This window comes from Mchenga conophoros, linkage group LG5, assembly GCF_057382185.1.
Source record: "Mchenga conophoros isolate Kocher_MC1m ecotype Shallow Benthic linkage group LG5, M_conophoros_male_GT1.1, whole genome shotgun sequence".
Lineage (NCBI taxonomy): Eukaryota > Metazoa > Chordata > Actinopteri > Cichliformes > Cichlidae > Mchenga > Mchenga conophoros.
The window spans coordinates 15,162,243-15,184,271 of NC_140530.1; the positions used below are offsets into that span (position 1 = coordinate 15,162,243).

The 22,029-nt window shown below is 41.2% G+C and overlaps 1 protein-coding gene across 4 annotated transcripts in view; it reads right to left on the minus strand.

The window, feature by feature from the left end:
* Positions 1–21,683, minus strand: part of dlgap4b (discs, large (Drosophila) homolog-associated protein 4b) — a 153,328-nt gene extending 131,645 nt beyond the window's left edge. For all 4 annotated transcript variants that reach the window (XM_085273527.1, XM_085273525.1, XM_085273526.1 and 1 more), the window contains exon 1: positions 21,276–21,683. The gene's annotated coding sequence lies outside the window, so the exon portion shown is untranslated. The remainder of the gene's footprint in view (positions 1–21,275) is intronic.
* Positions 21,684–22,029: the final 346 nt, after the last annotated feature.

Below are 22,029 nucleotides of genomic sequence, written 5' to 3' on the forward strand. Positions count from 1 at the left end.
TTGAAGTAAAATATTCCTCACACATAATTAATATTGACAACTGTTCTCCCAACACAGACAAATTATTTTATGCCCCTCAGTGGACAACCTTTAATGTAATCTCTTAACTCCAGTTATCGGTGTTAAATCCTTACAGTTAATTAATTGTCCTAATTAAATTAATGTATGATTAATTTGTTTTTTATGATGGAAAACAAATATTAATAAACAATATTTGTATAGGTAAATAAGGTAATCAGCATTTAAAAATACTCTAAATGGTCATAAAAAGATGACAATCCTAGTATACCGTACTGATAGCAAGCTGATAATTACATATACACAAGTCAAGCACGGTGTTAATGGTAACACTAAATAAAAAAGTACATGGCCATCCATAATAGAATTACAGTCATAAAGAGAAGGACAAAACATACAAAAATGTAATATTTAAAACTCAAATTCTGCACATATAAATTAATCACATCTTGTTGCTGGAGCTGTTTTTGACTGCAGGCACATGAATATTTCGCTACATTTGTGGTGGAGGTGTAAACCATGCAAACACAGAGCAAACTAAATTAGCGTGGAAAGAACAAAATGGAGCCAGGGGAGCACAAAATTATAATAATCGTGAATTTGCTTTGCGCTCTGGGATATTAACTGTCTTAGGACAAAACCCTCATTTTGGCACTTGCATTAAATTCCCGTTACAGAAATATGTGGTGAGTTTAAGGATCATATCTGTGCTCTGTGGCAATGTGACTGCAGCTGACCAAAACGAATACTTTATTGTGACATCATTTACCATATTAACATGTTAAGATGAAATTCCATCCATCCATCCTCTTCTGCTTATCCGGGGCCGGGATGCCACTTTTTAAAAAAACTCCCAAATGTCAGCGCCTCATTGCCACAAGGAAGTTCCTGAGCCAAATTTATACCTCAGCATCTTTGAATAAACACATAACCCATCATAAATCACCAAATGAGGTCAGTGCTTGATGAAGCTGACTCACAAGCTTACAGCGCAATCCAGATGTAGTAGTGGCACATTATTTTAATGAGCTGAATGAGTCTGTGTGTGACCTCTGCGCTCAGAGAAGGTTCTGGTCGCTAAGAGGTTACCAAGTGGTCAGATAATGAACTCTTTGCACAGATAAATGGTAAATGGCCTGTATTTATATAGCGCTTTTACTAGTCCCTAAGGACCCCAAAGCGCTTTACATATCCAGTCATCCACCCATTCACACACTGGTGATGGCAAGCTACATTGTAGCCACAGCCACCCTGGGGCGCACTGACAAAGGCGAGGCTGCCGGACACTGGCGCCACCGGGCCCTCTGACCACCACCAGTAGGCAACGGGTGAAGTGTCTTGCCCAAGGACACAACGACCGAGACTGTCCAAGCCGGGGCTCGAACCGGCAACCTTCCGATTACAAGGCGAACTCCTAACTCTTGAGCCACGATCGCCCCAGATAAGGATCTGGTTCAATCTGATTACAATTTTAGCAAGGGCTACAGCTGACACTCTGCATTAGCACACTTAGGATTAGACAAAGGTGGGGAAAGTGATCGGTGATGATTTTTTTCTAATTTGTAGAGCGCACTAACAGCACCTCACTGAAATTAGCTTTGCTATTTTTAGTATAATCTAAAATGTTATATGCTTGAAATCTTTGAAATGTTTCAGGGCAACAGTCATCCAGCAAAGAACAGAGACACACAGAAACACAGACGTTAAAGGTGAACTGTTATGTTCTTTTCAACTTCTATATTTTATTCCAGAACTGTATTAGAGTGATTAGCAGGTGGCCCTTTATGCAGCTTTATCCTCTGTCTGAAACAAGCTGTTTCTTTTCTGGTTTCTCTAACCCTCCCCCTAATCCCTGAAATATCACTTTCTTCTAATTACCAGAGGTGTAAAAGGATGATATTTAACAGAAGCCAAAATTAGTAACACACCTAAAAATACGGAAAAAAAGGACGCATCGGTAGGAAAACCGAGCTTGTAGTTGTAATCTAGTCTGACTGCTCCGAACTATCATTAAAACATCTGGTTTCAATAAACAAAGATCGTGACAGCCAAAATGCTAAACTTGAGGCTTTCTAATGGAAGAACACATACGGGAAGGTGGGTCACAGTTGCTAGGTCCTTACATTTCATGCAATGTACAAACATCTCAAATATTCTGTGTTTTTTGTACTTGAATTGGATCAGAACTTGACAGTTAAATAGCCTCTCTCTATTGAAGTACCAGAATACCGCTTCCTGGTATTGTTTTTGCCACACATCAGTATCCAGTGACCAGAGGAGATATCCACCTTTCATCTGTACTGTCAGCACTACAGCTGAAGTGAGCTATTATCTCCCAGCATGGGCAACCCCTAAAGCATTAACCAGAAATCCTTCTTAAATCTGCCCTCATCATAAAAACCATGACACAAGCTCTTGCATGGATACTGCTCTACAAACAGTTATAATAATACCAACAGGCAATGTCAGAATCCAGTCGCTAACAACTATCAGCATAACTTTACCAGCTAGCTCTACCCTTGGGTTCAGATGTCAGGCTGTCACAGCGATTCACTAATCCTGTTGCAGCTGTCACCACAAGAAGTTCAGAGCTTCCTCTTCTGCTGTTATTAGACAGATGTTTGCTTTTGTTGTGTTACTTTTCTTCTCGAGAGATTATTCTTTGTTTAATTATTTTCAAATTAAAACAAAGTGATCTGCTGCAAGAGATCAAGTAGACGAGAGAGGAGGAGCTAAAAAGTAAGTCGGCTTCAGTCGAGGATCTCACGGCGCTTCTCTCTCCTTGCATATTTAACATAAACGTTCCCAGGAATGGCAGCATATGCTCGAGATACTTTGGCTGCATTAATAGAAAGTAGTGCATGAAATCCTGCAGAAGAAAAACAGATTCTGATGGCATGAGTCACGTCAGTGTTAACAGATGATATAGTCCCTTAAGCAACTGTCAGTGCCGTGATAATCCTCCTATCCCCATATTTAAATGCTTAAGTAATAAACTGAAATAACTGAAGATGACGTGTCAGTTATTAAAATTAACATTAGCATTTTTGGAAGGCATAATGACACAAATCAAGCCTATGTAAGATCCAGCACTTTGTTCATAAAATACATTTGGTCTTGCTATGAGTCAACGATGACGAAATCCAGACATATTAAACCACGATGGCTCATGGCTGAGTGGAGCTAAAGCTGGCACAGGGACAAAATCTGATGGTTCCTTGTGTTGTCAGGACATTGTCCAGGTCATGATATAGGTCAAAAACAAGGACAGTGGCAGTTTCTGCAAGGGGAGGGAGAAAGACGGGGGGGATGGGACAAAGAAAGAGGAAAAGAAAAGGAGGTAAAGAATGCAGAGAGAATAAAAGCAACAGCATTAAAAGAGACAGAAGCTGACCTCATAGCACCCTGGCATTAGCTTGCTCAGAACAGAGCCTGGATTTGGAAAAATCAGAGCTTTCCACTGTAAAATAATCCACATTTGATAGTATCCTATCAGCCTGATTGGTACTGACTAGTGAGAAGACGCAACAAACGGATGCACGAACATTTCTCTGTCCTTCCCACTCACATAAACATAGCACACTCTAGACTTCACCGTCTCTGCCTAACAAAAACAGTCCCTTTGCTGGGGCTACAGATTACCAAGCAGGGCTTTTACCTCATGTCACTTTTATTAATATGTCCAAATGGCTAGTTGTTTGTCTTTGTTTGTGTGTGCATGCTCACAAAGGCAATGGTCATGTGTGGCCATTTTAACGGCCTGCACAGCCTAGAAGCATGTACATTTACATATACTTCCTCTTCATTTAGCATCATTTAGCTCCACAGAAGCACCACTCCTATTTCTATTAACAGCAGGGCTGACAATCAGGTCAGCAGTTGGCCTATTTAAGGCACGACAAACTTAAGGCCTCTTGCTTGTTTAGTCATTTAAGCGCTTATGCTGGAGTAAATAACACATAAGCTAGGCATAAAAACATCTAAATATGCACACTTGAGGAGATGTTTCACAAAGCATGCTTTTTGTTGCACCTTAAAGGAGGTCAAGTGAGGCTTTGTATCAAATATGCACGGGCTCATGCGACCAGCTAACAGCCCAGGACAAGTGCAGAGCTGTCTTTGTGAAGGTCAACCTTCTTACTGCCTCTTTGACACAAGCACACACACACACACACACACACACACACACACACACACACACACACACACACACACACACAGTGGTTATCCAGATGGCTCAGCACACTAAGTATATGTCTTTACTTGCAATGTCACAGAGAGTGAATTCTGCTGTTAATTCTGTCTGTGACCTTGGTCACACAACATGACGTACGAGATGTTACACAAGTCAGAGAATGGACTAAAGCCCAGAAGTCTACAAGAACTAATTACTACTCGTGTCATTGATCTTGAAACAGTGATGACCTAATGTTTCTAAGTATTACCACTACAAACCAATATTTGTATCCCCAAACATCTGTACATGATTCGTTTTTCCAAATCTAATTCTAAGGCTTTAATGAGTTGGTAATTAAATTGACTTCCAGTACACACTGCTATACTTTGGTATTATTATAATAAAATGAGATGAGCACACATTTCAGTAATTGAAGGAGTTTAGACCACAGTTTAGGGCCATAATGACTAATCACTGCTTTTGAAAATTTTACAGTAATGCTTCACTCACTCTTGCAGCAAGACTACAATGTTAGATTTTATCCTTACACCTTTTTTTCCTGCAGCCAGTAACATGACTCACGCTGTAGGTCAGTATTACACAAAAAATACTTCAGGATAAGTACTTGCCACCACAGGAGGAGGAAGAGACATGTCCTGAGGTAACAATGACCATCCTGTTTCAGTCAGTGCGCTCTTGTCTCAGGAACTATTGAATGGACTGATATTTTGTACACACTTTCGCAGCCTCTCAAGATCAACTGAAATAACTCTGGTTTCATATAACTCCTCAAGTCTTAAAACACATTATTCATTCTAAAAATTTAAGGAAAATGCTCCTTACGCTTGTAATTTTCTCTAATTTCACTAACCTCCCTCTTGCTCCTTTTTATATCATTGTCAGAGTTAAATAACAGTGTTAGATTATACTGATAAGACAGCCATAGACCATCAACCATACAGCTCACTAGTACTACAGTAATGTATTATTTCTATTAGAGAGATTGTGTTTTTCTTTTCATCTTACTGTACGAACAAATGCTCTTGGTCAAATATGATTTCATTATAATCTGCTCAGTAATGGCATTATCTTAAATAGGCCAGATACAAGCTGGCTATATGCAGCTATGCAGCTGGTACGCCTGCCTAAGTTGACACATAGAGCATGAAAATAAAGAATCAGGTCATGGGCATTTAATATGAAGGCGCCGTGACTCATATGATGGCAGGAAACAATACAGTGACATGACAAGATGTCAGTAATATTGGAAATGTCACCAATTCACAGTAGAACTAAGGGAAACATTATTACCACAGTGATTCATTCCTTTGAAATGAACTTCTGTCTCGCAGTGATGAAGCCTATTTAAAATTACAGACACCAGGGTGTATTATTGCTGCCACACGACACAAGGTTTGGATCAGACGGCACTTTTAAGGTTAACAAAACACTCAGCACTAATATTCTTTCTTCTCAGTATGCTATTCAGTGTGTATCGTCTTATTTATAAAATAGACAACAAGTCAATACCGTGTACAGCACATTTATTTTAGTCTACACACACTTAGATGGAAGAAATATCACAAATAAACTAAACTGAGTGTGAATTTGTGTTTTCCCGTCATTTACTTAATGCCGTTGCTGGTAGGGGGTAGGTAATCAGATAAATAAATTTCCACCTGATATAAAATGAAATATTTTGGGGTGGAAAATGATGCAATTATAACACAATCACAGTCTTCAAAAACAGTTTTTTTTAGTTAGTCACAGATGTTGATGAATCCGAGAGTTCAAAACCAGGTTGTGATTGTGGAGCGTTCACTGGCGGAGCCCAAGAGATCGTATATCGAATGCACTTGTCTATAAAGTGTTTTCTCTTTTATTGTGTGGTACTGCTGTTCATTACTTGCTTGTACCTTTTATGACTCACTGATAAAAGCATAATAACCTCCACCATGGGTGCATCAGTCAGAGCATCAACTCTAATAAAGTCATCCAGAGACCAAATAGATCCCAAGATACAAGCTATGGTAACGTCTTAGAGAGCAGAGCAAACTATCAAGTAAAGGGCATGTTTTTCTTTCTTTGCCTGTTAGAGTTAGAATACAGCATCAACCATCACAAAACTCTGGCTCTGGCATCAGTGTGCTGGTAATCCAATTTTTGAATTCGTTGCAGTTTGTCTGGCATCACTGACAACATTTATCTTGTTGGTATGTGTCTGAACTCTTTCACTCTTTAATACAAGTCCAACTCAGGTCAAGGGCAACAATGCTTTCATTCTTAACACAATTATACTTTATTGCTTCTTAACAGAAATATTGTATCGGGAGCCTTTATCCTTGCTGGTGTTGGTGCAATACAAAGTGTAATATGATTAGTGCTGTAGTGCCAAGAGGGCTTATTGCTCCCTTCACAACTTCTCAAATGCACTGACAAGTCATCAATGACTCAGCCCCATGAGAGTGACGGAGAAGGGTTAGTGTGAATTAGCTCCCCAGTGCTGACCCGCAGTGACGCAGCAAAAAAAGAAAAATAAAGATGAAATAACATTAGCTCCACTCTTCTCATACAAGCCAGGGTCACTTCAGGCCATTTGATCAAAACTAACCCATGACCCATGGCATAGATAACCTGCTTAATCCTCTATGACTGGATTAGCAGTAGGGGATGCATGGCTAAAGTTACAAACTAAGAGTTCAGCTTATTTTACATGGTTGATGACGGTTGAGGTTATTTAGAAGGCCAAAGTTTTCATTTGATATTACTTTCAAAGAAGTGATCATATTTTCTATTGTAGCTGGTTAAAGAGGATGCACTGGGTCCAGTGTGTCTGAAAACAGACTGATGTATTAAAAAAACGAAATCATAAAAAAAGCAGAAGTGAAGCTCGGATGATACATGAGCCTAGCTAACATCTCAGTTCATTTTTACTGATCACAGATATAAAGTTGTCTGTCTATTTGACAACGATTAGTTAGGAGCAACATGTAATGTAAACATGATTAGGGCAAATTAGATGTATTGAGAAATAAATAAATATATACTGGTTATCATTAGAACATTAGCTATCTATTGACAGTGGCACCTGAAGGGATAGGATATATATAAGGCAGCAAGTAAACAGTGAGTTCTTGCTGGAAAAACAGTTAAGTGTCCAGGCAAGGAACTGAGCAACTGCAATTGTATTGAATTGGACTATTGTAAACATGGCAGGTCTTGTAGGGTGTTTCCTGTGTGGAGTAATTATTCCCAGCTGCAGCTGCAGACCTGTGAGAAGGCCCATGCTGCCGCCTGTCCATCACTGAAAGTGCCTACAGTGGGTATAAGAGTAGTGGGAACATGGAGGAATTAAAGAGTGGTGGTCTGGTCTGATGAATAATGTTTACCTGAAATGATGTTGTTAGCTGTGTGTATTCTCTAACCTCATGACGAGATGCCAACAGGATGCACTGTGGGAAGAAGGTATGCAAGCTATGCAGAGAGACCTTGGGTTTTAGCATTCATGTGGCTGTTACTCTGACAGATATAAGCCATTTAGTCGCTGTTGCAAACTACAAACTCCACTTTATATTAACTGGCTCTTTCTAAAGTTTTATGCACAGTGCCACACAGCCACCATTGTTAAACAATGGTTTGCGGCACGTGACAGAGTTCAAGGTGATGACTCCAATTGAGGAACTGAAGGATGGGCTAGAAAAACAAGTCTGAACCATTAATGCTTCCAGGACTTAAATGATCTGCTGCTAACATCGTGTTAGTCTTCCTCAATACTCAGAACAGATGCATAAGGGCTGCTAAATGCAACTATTTACATTAGACTCTACAGCCACAGCTCTGTGAGGTTATACCTAGGTGCAGCGGTGCTTCAACCTAAATACTAACATCAGCATGCCAACATACTGATAATGGTTGGGATAATCACACTGGGAAATTGTCTGAAGCTGCCCTTTCTCGTATGCAGTGCACACATAAGGAGAGTGTCTGCTGCAGACATTGTCTAAGAGGAAAAGTTTCATTAGGTTTAAGCATGGGTAGAGCACACAGAAGTATGACACAGAAAGACCACTCCCTGTTACATGGCCTCAGTTGGACATTGCGCAAACCTTTTTCCAATCAACTGAGGTACAGTGGGGCAAAAAAGTATTTAGTCAGCCACCGATTGTGCAAGTTCCCCCACTTAAAATGATGACAGAGGTCAGTAATTTGCACCAGAGGTACACTTCAACTGTGAGAGACAGAATGTGAAAAAAAATCCATGAATCCACATGGTAGGATTTGTAAAGAATTTATTCGTAAATCAGGGTGGAAAATAAGTATTTGGTCAATAACAAAAATACAACTCAATACTTTGTAACATAACCTTTGTTGGCAATAACAGAGGTCAAACGTTTACTATAGGTCTTTACCAGGTTTGCACACACAGTAGCTGGTATTTTGGCCCATTCCTCCATGCAGATCTTCTCGAGAGCAGTGATGTTTTGGGGCTGTCGCCGAGCAACACGGACTTTCAACTCCCGCCACAGATTTTCTATGGGGTTGAGGTCTGGAGACTGGCTAGGCCACTCCAGGACTTTCAAATGCTTCTTACGGAGCCACTCCTTTGTTGCCCGGGCGGTGTGTTTTGGATCATTGTCATGTTGGAAGACCCAGCCTCGTTTCATCTTCAAAGTTCTCACTGATGGAAGGAGGTTTTGGCTCAAAATCTCACGATACATGGCCCCATTCATTCTGTCCTTAACACGGATCAGTCGTCCTGTCCCCTTGGCAGAAAAACAGCCCCATAGCATGATGTTTCCACCCCCATGCTTCACAGTAGGTATGGTGTTCTTGGGATGCAACTCAGTATTCTTCTTCCTCCAAACACGACGAGTTGAGTTTATACCAAAAAGTTCTACTTTGGTTTCATCTGACCACATGACATTCTCCCAATCCTCTGCTGTATCATCCATGTGCTCTCTGGCAAACTTCAGACGGGCCTGGACATGCACTGGCTTCAGCAGCGGAGCACGTCTGGCACTGCGGGATTTGATTCCCTGCCGTTGTAGTGTGTTACTGATGGTGACCTTTGTTACTTTGGTCCCAGCTCTCTGCAGGTCATTCACCAGGTCCCCCCGTGTGGTTCTGGGATCTTTGCTCACCGTTCTCATGATCATTTTGACCCCACGGGATGAGATCTTGCGTGGAGCCCCAGATCGAGGGAGATTATCAGTGGTCTTGTATGTCTTCCATTTTCTGATGATTGCTCCCACAGTTGATTTTTTCACACCAAGCTGCTTGCCTATTGTAGATTCACTCTTCCCAGTCTGGTGCAGGTCTACAATACTTTTCCTGGTGTCCTTCGAAAGCTCTTTGGTCTTGGCCATGGCGGAGTTTGGAGTCTGACGGTTTGAGGCTGTGGACAGGTGTCTTTTATACAGATGATGAGTTCAAACAGGTGCCATTCATACAGGTAACGAGTGAGGGACAGAAAAGCTTCTTACAGAAGACGTTACAGGTCTGTGAGAGCCAGAGATTTTCCTTGTTTGAGGTGACCAAATACTTATTTTCCACCCTGATTTACGAATAAATTCTTTACAAATCCTACCATGTGAATTCATGGATTTTTTTTTCACATTCTGTCTCTCACAGTTGAAGTGTACCTCTGGTGCAAATTACTGACCTCTGTCATCATTTTAAGTGGGGGAACTTGCACAATCGGTGGCTGACTAAATACTTTTTTGCCCCACTGTAAATGTCTATAAAATTTCAGGGCTGCAGTGCGCACGTGAAGATGGATGACGACAATGCTAAAATTTGATTTAGATGGTATAATAGTAATTATGTTTACTGCATTTAGCACATTTAGATAGTACAGTGGTGCACCAAGAGACAGACAAACATTGCCAGACAGAGAGAAAATCTCTTGTGCAAATATATCATGCAGTCTGCAGAAATGTATAAATACAACAAACTGATGACCAAATAGTAACTTGTCATCTTTTTAAAGACAACTCGATGATCTGTTTTTGCATTCTGCCTTTTGAAAGATGTCGTCAGCTGGAAAAGTAAAGAAATTGTGCTTGTACGTGACTGCAGGAAAAAATGAGAGAAAACAATGACTTGTTGAATATGAATCTGACATCAGTTGTGTCAGATTAAAGGAAATTGCCCTGATATGCAGATTTGTTAATACACTCCATTAAGTATACGTGTGTGTCTCAAGAGCTTCTGCCGCATCTTTGTTCGTTCGTTTTTTTATTTTGAGAGCTGGCTTCTGAACCTGGCAGTTTCGGTGCCTGTCTATTTATCTGCACTATTCTCCCTTTCCTGCTTTCCTGTTTTTCTTCTCACTCAGTGATATCCTTTATGAGTCACCTGCAGGTCTCTGCTGCAGAGGACTCCAATAATTACTCCAGAACAACTGGCCTGGCAGGTTTATTTATATTTCAAAGACTGGGTGTATTAAAGCGCCTTAAAAAATTCAAGGAAGGAAAGAAATGTCACAACAGACCAAAAGAATGTGTAGATAATGTAGCATAAAAAGAATGAATAAAGAATCAAAGCAAAAGGTGAAAATAATAAAAAAGAGCAGTGAACACAACAGGTGTAAGGCTGGATTTCATTACATTTCGTTCATTTTGGTCCAAATACATTGCTCACGTAAACTGCAACATACCATCTATTCAGTATGCAAGCAGCATTGACTACAGTGATTAGACTACATAAACAATCACATGTTATAAAGAAGCACTTAATAAAGTTTTATTAAGCTTGTCTTTTACCAAACAGAATTTATTACACTCTGCCTCCATCTCCTGCGTCTACTCAAAACAACATCTGTGGAGGACGGGGGGTTTGATTTCTCCTAACCAATCACTTGAGCCCGGCCTATCAACCCTGAATTAATGTTATTCTAAGTACACACTGAGGCATAACCGTCTCAGCACACAGGTTTTGCAAGGGTTTAAAGAGTGGAGTGGAACGAAGTAAAACAGTTCCGCTTGTTCCTTCATTTCCTTCATGTCAATAGACACGCCTCAGGGGTGTCCAAAACACGCAAGCAATTATTACTGTAGCGCATCACAGATTGAGAACTCTTAACAACAACTTGACAACAGTATTAATCCCACCCATTGTGCTGATTGGCTAATTGTTGTACTGCCGCAATCCTGGTTGGAAAGATCGTTTTTTAATCGACAACTGCTTTTCGTGCGAACGAGCTAGATGAGTCGATCAGTCACCTCGTTGGATAAGACCGTTTCAAATCCAGATAATTATCAACCTGACCATTTCCAGCTCTCATTAGGAAAAACACTCTGGTTTGAGTTTGGAAATGAGACCCTAAATCACTCTCAAGAGCTGCATAAACTAATCAGAAAAACCTCTTTAGGTATAAACAGTTGTGATGTGGCAACTAATAAGTCATGTCTTGTGTAACAGAAACAGCAGCAGAGTGCAGCTCAATTAGCATTATGTCAGGCAATTAGTGAGGAAAACCAGGCGTTCTCCATATTCTTCTGCCGCTTGGCTCCTTGAATCTTTTCAGCGTCATTAATTTGTGCCACACTGTGTTAGTTAATTTACAAATGGTGGCAAAAAGTCAGCCCACTGTAACAATGCAATTATCCATCATGGATTCCATGCACTTTAATTTGCTGCCAAACAATCTTAGATATGTTTTTATAACCAACTTCCTTGCCACAAGCCAGTGATGATCCATTTACAGGCCATTTGATACCATCAGCTCTTCTAGACATTAATTAATAGGTACACTTTCCTAAGGTATTAAACAAAATCTCGTTTTCATTTTTGGGCAGTAATAGGAACCTCGGTGTACAGCTAGAAGCTCCTCTCTACTACTGTACATCAACTACATCCACAGAAAAGACAGGCAATCCCAGTTCAAAGAAAGAGATCACCCAGTTTCTTTCACAGATGAAACCATGCAGGTAAAGCAGATACTGATGCAGCTATCTGGTGCTAAGAGACGGGTTATTTCTGAAGTTACAGGAGAGCAGCAGAAGAGTGATAGAGAGTTAAAAAAGCATGTTACCAATCACTGGAGGGTGTTAAGATCAAGCCCCGATTAATGTGATCAAAGACCAAATGTTTTTTGTAGTCTGTGTGCGTGTGCTTTTTTTGCGAGAGTTAGATACATGCTTCATGTTACGGCCCTAGCAGGGCCTCCTCCTGAAGGTGCCTGTGTGGGCGTGTCACACTACCTCTTCTGCCTGAGGTGCCACCTTTCCCTTTTGTGCAGCTGATTCTCGTCAGTAATCAAGGAGATTTAAGCCCAGGGAAAGGTGAGCTCTGGGCCAGAGTGCCATTTTGTGTGGGCCCAGCTAGTGAGCTGAGTGTCTTGTGGTGTTTCCAGTTAGTGAGCTGTGTATTGTGGTTTCCAGCTAGTGAGCTGCGCTTTCCTTTTGACTTTTTGCCTTACTGACCGACGCCTGAGTTTTTGTTTGTTTCTTTTATGGTGATAACGGCTTGTCCGTCTCTTTTAATTGAATTACTTCAATAAAACTGTTTTATTTAACTGTTTTGCCTCCCTGACTCCTTTTTCTGACCCGGTCACTTTTGTTACTTCCCCCTCCCCGCCTAGACCCCTCAGGGGAACGTAACACTTCATGTGGGTGGACAATAAACTGGACTGGTCATGCAACACAGAGCACCGGTATAAAAAAGCCCAAAGCCGACTGTACTTCCTCAGGAGGCTGAGGTCTTTTAACATCTGCAGGAAGCTCCTGAGGATGTTTTACCAGTCGGTGGTTGCTGGAGTACTTTTCTATGCTGTGGTGTGCTGGGGGAGCAGCACAGCAAAGAAGGACTCATCCAGGCTGGAGAAACTGATCAGGAAGGCTAGCTCTGTGGTCGGCATGAAGCTGGACACTCTGGTGACAGTGGCAGAGAAAAGGACATTAAAGAAACTGATGGACATTATGGACAATGCTAGGCATCCTCTGCACACGGCCATAAACAATCAGAAGAGTCTGTTCAGTGACAGGTTGCTTCTCCCCAAGACAAGAACTAACAGACTTAAAAACTCCTTTGTCCCACACGCCATCAAACTGTTTAACTCCTCTCTGGAGGGGAGAGGGAGGGGAAACAGGAGGACAAAGGAGGGGGGAACAACTAAGCTGTAGTGCCTCTTCACCTCACTGTACAATACCTTGTGCAATACTTTTTGTAAATAGTCAACAGTGCAATAGACTCAATACTTGAAATGTGCAATTCACTTGTGTTTTTATTTTTTATTCCTATTTATTCTATTTATCCCCTCTGTATATTTTATTTATATTTGTCTCTGTATTTATATATATGTGTGTGTGTGTGTGTGTGTGTGTGTGTGTGTGTGTGTATATATATATATATATATATATATATATATATATATAACAATTCTGTAACTGTAACTTCGGTCGTTGCTGTGCTTTTTGGAAGTCGAATTTCCCAGAGGAACCCACCCGAGGGATTAATAAAGTTCTATCTTATCTTATCTTATCTTATGTTTCTGTAAGCATGTTTGAAATATGTGACATCGTACCCTTATCGATTCACAGCACCTTACTCTTGTTACAAAGTGAGTGTAACTGTAAAACACATTCATGGTTAGCCACCCGCATTGCACAACCAACAGAGACAATATTAAACATCCATTCTCTACACGTTGTATGTACTTGAGTGTGTCTTTGTATGTGTAAGTGACAGGGAGAGATGATTACTCAGGCATCGTGAGTAGATTTAACAAGTAAATTGAACACAGAGGTGGGCCGCCTCTCTGCTTGTTCTTTTGTTCTCTAATTGAATTTTTCACTGTGTGACAGTGTCACTGTCCACAGTGAAGTGAGTTTTACATTGGGTCGATCGTGGCTCAAGAGTTGGGAGTTCGTCTTGTAATCGGAAGGTTGGCGGTTCGAGACCCGGCTCAGACAGCCTCGGTCGTTGTGTCCTTGGGTAAGACATTTCACCCGTTACCTACTGGTGGTGGTCAGAGGGCCTGGTGGCGCCAGTGTCCGGCAGCCTCGCCTCTGTCAGTGCACCCCAGGGCAGCTGTGGCTACAATGTAGCTTGCCATCACGAATGAGTGAATGACTGAATGTAGTGTAAAGCGCTTTGGGGTCCTTAGGGACTAAGTAAAGCGCTATACAAATACAGGCCGTTTACCATTTACATTGCTATGAACAGAGAGGGTGCCGATCAAGAAAGAAGCTACCGCTCTAAAATTAACATCTCTAGGCTAGACTGAAATTTGCACCTCCACACATTCACAAGAAACCAACTAATTTAAACAAACTGTCAAGAAGAGTAGTCAAGTATCCAGCTAGAATTGTGCAGGAAGCTTATTGACCAAAACCCAAAAGCATCTGGTTGGGGTGGAATTGTAAAGGAGTATCTGTATACTAAAAATAAAATATATTCAAACTTATACACTAAAATCATCCAACAATCATGCCACTCTGGAAAAGAAGATATAAAAGAAATTACTGAACAACCCAAATTATCATGCCTATAATGAGAGTATGTAGACTTCTGTCCACAACTGTACTGTTGTCTTAAAAAAGTTTCTTTATAATATAATAAGTTTAATTTCTAACATAAATTTTAGAAACATTGATTTGCTTTATGTTCATGAGTAATATCTGAAGAACATTACTCGTACATATACATAAAATATACATAAAATATACCAGTTTTGTTCCTATCACAAAAATATAACTTAGATCCTAACAAACAGCTCAAAGTGGGTAAGGTGTGGCTTTTTATTGGGGAACTGCTTTATATAAGAATTTTAAGACCAATACTGATATCGATGTTTGGTGATGTAAAAATATAATATCGTGGCTGACATTTTTTATCCTTTAGATACACAAAAAGATTTCTCTAGCATTGCTTGAGTGTAGTTATTACTTACTAGTTTTTACTAAGATTATATGACAAGCTGGTTGTTGTTTTGTGGCATTACAAACACATGTTGCAACAGGGAGGTCCCAGAGAGCCCTCTGGTGGACAAACTGTAAGAACAACAAACCTCAGTGCATAGTTGAAGGGTGTTTCTTGTCTTTAATATACTTTTTAAATTTCATTTATAAGCAACTATAAATATAGATATATTAGCAAATCGCTAATATTGGTTATATTACCAGTATATATATCTATATATATATATCTATATATATAGATATATATATATATATAGGAGGAGATAGAAGCCACTGACATAAAGACAAGAAAGCTCCTTACCATGCATGAGGTTTCACCCCAAGTCCAGCACCCTGAGGCTGTACGCTAAGCGGAAGGAAGGGGGCCGGGGACTGGTGAGTGTCAGCACCACAGTCCAGGATGAGACAAGGAACATCCAAGAATACATTGGGAAGATGGCCCCAACTGACCGAGTGCTCAGTGAATACCTCAGGCAGCAGAAACCCAAGAAAGAGGAGGGAGACGAGGAACCATCATGGAAGGACAGGCCCCTGCACGGTATGTACCACCGGCAGATAGAGGAGGTGGCTGATATCCAGAAATCCTACCAGTGGCTGGACAAAGCTGGACTGAAAGACAGCACAGAGGCACTAATCATGGCAGCACAAGAACAAGCTCTGAGCACAAGATCCATAGAGGCTGGGGTCTATCACACCAGGCAAGACCCCAGGTGCAGGCTGTGTAAAGATGCCCCAGAGACAATCCAGCACATAACAGCAGGGTGCAAGATGCTAGCAGGCAAGGCAAACATGGAACGCCATAACCAAGTGGCCGGCATAGTGTACAGGAACATCTGTGCCGAGTATAACCTGGAAGTCCCAAGGTCAAAATCGGAGATGCCCCCAAGGGTGGTGGAGAATGACCGAGCTAAGATCCTGTGGGACTTCCAGATACAGACGGACAAAATGGTGGTGGCTAACCAACTGGACATAGTGGTGGTAGACAAACAGAAGAAGACGGCCGTAGTGATCGATGTAGCGGTTCCGAATGGCAGCAATATCAGGAAGAAGGAACACGAGAAGCTGGAGAAATACCAAGGGCTCAGAGAAGAGCTCGAGAGGATGTGGAGGGTGAAGGTAATGGTGGTCCCCGTGGTAATCGGAGCACTAGGTGCGGTGACTCCCAAGCTAGGCGAGTGGCTCCAGCAGATTCCAGGAATAACATCGGAGATCTCTGTCCAGAAGAGCGCAGTCCTGGGAACAGTTAAGATACTGACCCGAGCTTGAAGGATAAACCACCCGCAGGGGCGTGCTGGGTGTTTATATATATATATATTAATGGAATTAAGCTACAATTAACAGAACTAGTGTGACGCGACTGCTGAGCTGCTCATGAAAACATTCTTCAGAGTCAAAAATCTGATCTGAATTTAAAGACAGAGCTTGCTTTGTGCATTCTAAACAAAATTATCAACCACAGCATAAGCAAATTTCCTGACCTCTTGTACTGTACTTACTAATCTTGTATTTCCGAATCTAAAAATAAGACAAGGAGATGTGTGTCTACAATGCAACAGGAAACCTTTCTTTACCCCAGGTTCACAGCTCTGTTTGCCCCAAACACTGTAGCTAAGCAGCTGAAAGGCTGACCTCCTCTCACTAAGACACATCTTTTGACTCTGGCCATTTTCTCACCATTATGTTAAGCAATGGGCCTTTGCCTGCCAGAGACAGGAGACTAGTTGCTGAGGCTATCATTCATAGCACAGAGGAGGAAAGGATTAAGGCCATTGAGAAAGAGCAGGAGAGAGAAGGGTCTGCATCTTAATGCAGGCCTGAGTGTGGAACAGCCTTGTTATTAGGTGGCTCTCTGGAAAAAGAGCAGCGGCTGGGTGGGTGGGTGGCTGCTTGTGAAAATAACAACATTTGCTATCTAAAATCCAGTAGTTAGCACTTTTTCAAAGATCTTACCTCTTAAAATCTAATTATATTTTCAATGAAAAGGTAACTTTACCATTACATTTTGAATGCTTAACTATTTTGTCTTTAATAACGTCAAATGATTTCTTTTCCCTCGTGATTTTTCCTTCTCGAGGTGTGTAACGCTAACGCATTACAATCTAAAAATAGTTCACCACTGACACTTGTAATAGATGACTGTCTTTAAGAAATATCTCTCTTCTCCATTTGGCTGAGGGATACAGCAAATTATTTCATACAGCTAGAACAGAAATATTATTACAACACAGATCAAAAGACTTAGAATCACACTCAGTGACCAGCTACAGTCACCAGATCACCTTAAAGAAAACCGACTGTCTCTCAGTCATGTTGATCATCACATGGAAAAAAGGGAAATAATTCCTATTGAACACAGGAATTATTAATACAAAGACCTAAAACAACTTTATACATTTCTCATGGTTTGTGGATTCCTGTAGAAAGAAAAATAAACATCATGTTTGCTAGGCTTCGCTGTAAAAAGTGTTCTAATTCATGCTAAAATCTTTGACTACTGATCGCACAAAACAGATTTTTTTTTCATACAGTTAATGGGCCTTTCCTGGCATCACACCAGCAATAGTAGCTCATCATGTTGTGTGCAGAATTACAACAGCCTGAGCGGTGTAGCTCCCCCTGGCCAGCCTGAACTTGTGCCAACCCCACTATCCCACCGCAGCCTGGCTAGCATGGATATTAGCTCCAGTGCAGGTGGAAAAGGGGCTTTGGCACTCATTCCTCAGCCTGGTGCCTCTGGAGAAGTGAGACGTAAGGTTTAATTAGAGTAGATAGCACGGCATTTTGGACAAGTAGGGGAGGCTTTAATTGATGTCAGAAGTATCTTACTTTGTGCGGTGTTGTGATTTCACTGGGGAAAAAGGGAGGCAGTAAAACCAAGTCTTTGGTTTAAATTAGAGAGAGTATGTTTGTAACAGCTGAAATCTAAATGTCTAGCAGATAAGAGTTTTTAAAAAAAGTACAGAAAACAAGAAAATGTAGCCCTGACACCGACATGATAATTGTCTAAAATTACACACAGTTTTGGTTTCTTGAATGCTGTGTTCTGTAATTATTATTAACCTTTATTTAACCAGGAAAAGTCCCATTGAGATTAAAAACCTCTTTTGCAAGGGAGAAGGGAGTAATCAGCAGACAATGACAATTTGAATAGCAAACAAAACTTCCATGATCTTTTCTGCGTATCACCGCAGTTTTCTAAACAAATCAGGCCTAACTAATAGAGACTTTGAGCCTTTGTTAAGCATAATCCGGTTTTCTGACAGCACTCTTGCTAAAAAAAACACATCTCAAGTAAATTATAAAAAGAAAGTTGCTTGTCATCTAACATCTCACAGGCATCTTTTGTGTGATAATAACAGACCGGCAATAAGCATAAAGGTTTGTTTGGGATTTTCAGCATGTGCATTAATCAGTTTTGACTACAGCTACGACATACCAACTGCTATGGAAAGTAAACAAGGAAATAATGTGTGCGTGTGTGTGTTACCGCCCCAACACTAACGCACTCTTAATCCAAAACAGCCCGAAACAATGTTGCAAATAGATGCAGAGCTGTGATCTATTTCTAAAAAGGTTTATTGGGAACAAGTAGAAAAAGGAACACCAAGATATAAGAGATTCGGTTTCCTCTGAGGACCCTTTTTCCAACTGGGAGGAATGACGACATCTTATCTCTCCAGTGAGGCCATTTAAATATAGACTCCCGCTGCTTTAGCTGTTCCTACAGCGTGAGAGTCTGTTGATTTGCGAACCAGACTTCCTTTTACGTTGCCATCCTTGAACTTCAGCAGCAGTGACATCAGCTTTATGTCCTGAACTCTTCCTCTAGGAAGTCAACATAATAATTCATATTTACTGCGCTAACATTAAAACTTCCATTTTAATATTAATCATCCCCGAGCCCACACGTTCAACAAGTCACAGGTCCCTCACGGCTCTCTGCAGAAACCCAAGAAGGAAAAGATTTTTTTGCCATCGTCACTCCATTGATGCAATATGGTGTAATCTGGCCCCCCTGACCGAGCAGATATTTAATACAGGACTGTTCTATACATAATAAATGGCCCTAAGCCATACACCGCTGCATCCTTCTAAAGCAAAGCTAGAAACGGCCTGCCCTTGAAATACCACCAGGGTGTGGAAATCCTATTCTGGTGCCCACTGTTTCCATCCATACAATATGTGACATTAATTATCTTGTTTTTGAGGTCAAAAGGTTCTCGCAAAGATAAACCCCCCCCAACGACTCCAGAATAAGTGCAGGGTTATCAATAAATGACATGAAAAAAGGCGCTTTGACGCATGTTAAAGCACATGTGAGGTAAGTGGATAATGAAACAACATGGCTGAGGGCTGGTATGCTTCTCTCTGTGCATGTGTGCATGTGTGATGGAGACAAGCGAGGGGGGTGGGCAGAGTGCTGCTGAGAGTGATGAGATGCGATGAGACACAGTTTGAGTGAGTGCATACTAGTGGGGGTCGTGATGGTGGTGGGGATAGTGTGTGTGTGTGTGTGTGTGTGTGTGTGTGTGAGAAAGTGGATGAGAATGAGCGAGAGAACAAGAGAGGGAAGATAGACATAAATGGCTATGAGTTAGCATGGCCTACTATTTTTTTTTATTACAGTTGAAGCAAATTGAGGCCACTAACGCAGCAGTTAGGCTGCTTTTCAGGTCACTCAAAAAGCTGTACTAAAAGGGTAGCTAGACCTAAATCCACTGTTAATTTGATGGAATAAAAGACACCGCAACCTAGTAAAGGATCAAAGCATGCTGCCGCACAACGTGTCGCTACAAGTTGTCTCATGTCGTCGTGTTACGCGTGCAGGACAGCCACACCGGAGTTAATTTGATTGAATTAAAAATCTTGATTACTGGCTGAGCACAGCTGGCTCTGAATCAGTTGACAGTGTTGCTCCTTTTTTAAGGTGCCAAATAGAGACAGCCATACTCTTCTTACTGTTTATGCCACTCAGGTTGCAGGTTGCCAAAGTCTTTAGTCAACATTGCGGATTCCTTTTGCTGAAAACATCGTCCCTATCCTCAGTATGATGAGCTGGCTCTACTCAGCAATGCTGTGGGAAAAGGGACTGTTCAGCTCAGTCGGATGGGTGATTCATTTGAGTTTGTGGAGTAATTGACCTTGTAAATATGGAACTTGGGAGTCTGTGCTAAATCATTATCTCTGAATTAGCCGTTCTTCATTTTTTAGCACTTGAAACAGTACAAGCATTTACATAAAAACTAATATTTCATGAAATGTATGGCTCCCAGTAGTCATGGAGCAGGTGGCTGTCACCAACACACACAAAACTTGATAAATGAACATCAAGATTAAGGGACAGTCGGGCGTTTCAGGTTCTGTAGAAGCTGGTGGAGAAAAGGTTCATGATTTTGATAGGCAATGTGTGACAAAAAACTTGTGAATACATTAGATTTCCAGCAAGGCTCTTATTATAAGTATGACCCAATTATAGCATGAATATGATTATTTTTAAAGGAGAAACCATAATCAAGCTTTTAACTGCTTGTAAGAAGGAACTGTTAAAAATGAATTCTCAGACTTTACAACTATCTCAGTTGTATGCTATATTTCTATTCATTTCCATACACAAAATGTGAACAAATCCTGCAGATTATTACAACATAGTTAACCACTCGTCAAATGTCAGAGTCCAAACCCCCAATAAGCACTTCTGTGCCTGTCCAAAAAAATCACACTGAGAAAGCTGTGGAGGAGGAACTGCATCAATCATTTCAGGCACACATCAAAACATCCCACAGCCCCATGTTGTTTTATTTAACCACACAGAAACCAGCAAGCCCCCAAATCATATGAGGGCGCCTGTGAATTTTCAAGAAATAGCCTTTAGCCTGTTATGTCTTCTAAACCCGCAAAGGCGCAGTGTAAATACTGGCTCCAAAAAAAGGAAAAAACCAAAAAACAGCGTTTTGAATCAGCATGAGTCACCTTCCCACCCACTTTGGACGAAATGTTCACTCCTGTCTAACAGATTTGACTTAACATGTAAAACACAGAGAAATTCAGTGGGCGATACGTGGGCTCCTAGACACAAACAACAACAAGTAAATCAACAGTTTTAGTCTCTGTGGAGCCGTTTTGGGTTTTTAAAAAAATGATTATTATTTTTTTTTTACCTTCGGGTGAGAGCGCTTCTGGGAAATTGGAGAAGACGACTTGGAGAATGTATCCGTGTTTAGTCCGTAACTTCCCGTGCAGGGCATCTGTTTTTCAAGACGTGCTGACGGCGAGGAAGAGGAGGATGGATGAAGGAGATCACACTTGCGAGCGCCGCTGTGGTAACTAGCAGTGACAGGCGCTTTCCGCTGAAACCCGGCGTGCCGTCCTTTGACGCCTTATTTGTCCGGTGAGTTTGTGTGCCTCTCGCGGGGGTAAAAGCGGGAACGCCGGTCCACCGTGGTCTCCATAACCGAGCTCTGTGTTCACTCTATATTTCTAAGCTTAAAGACGACAGACAGGCACATGAACAAAGAGACACACAGGCAGGTGAGAAGAAGGAGAGGAGGACTGCCTCTGTCTGTCAGGCAAGCGAGGAGAGAGACTGAGACGCTGCTGCAACCAACCAACAAACTCTAAAGAGAGAGAGAGGGGGGAGAGGGAGAGAGGCATAAGTGAGCTATTGACTTCTCAGTTAGCAAAAGGCTTTAATCTGGAGTTGTGTAATCCATCACCATGAAAACCATCTGCAAAGATGACTCTTAACTAACTACCATAATGGACTTATTGAGCGTTATATCCAAATCACGAGTCTAGCTAAAAACACTGGATTCGACATTTTTCACAGTTAAAATCATCTGCAAAAAAAAAATTAAAAAATTCAGCTTTCGGCTTTATCTGTAAACTCCAGCTGGGATAAAAAGGTAATCATGA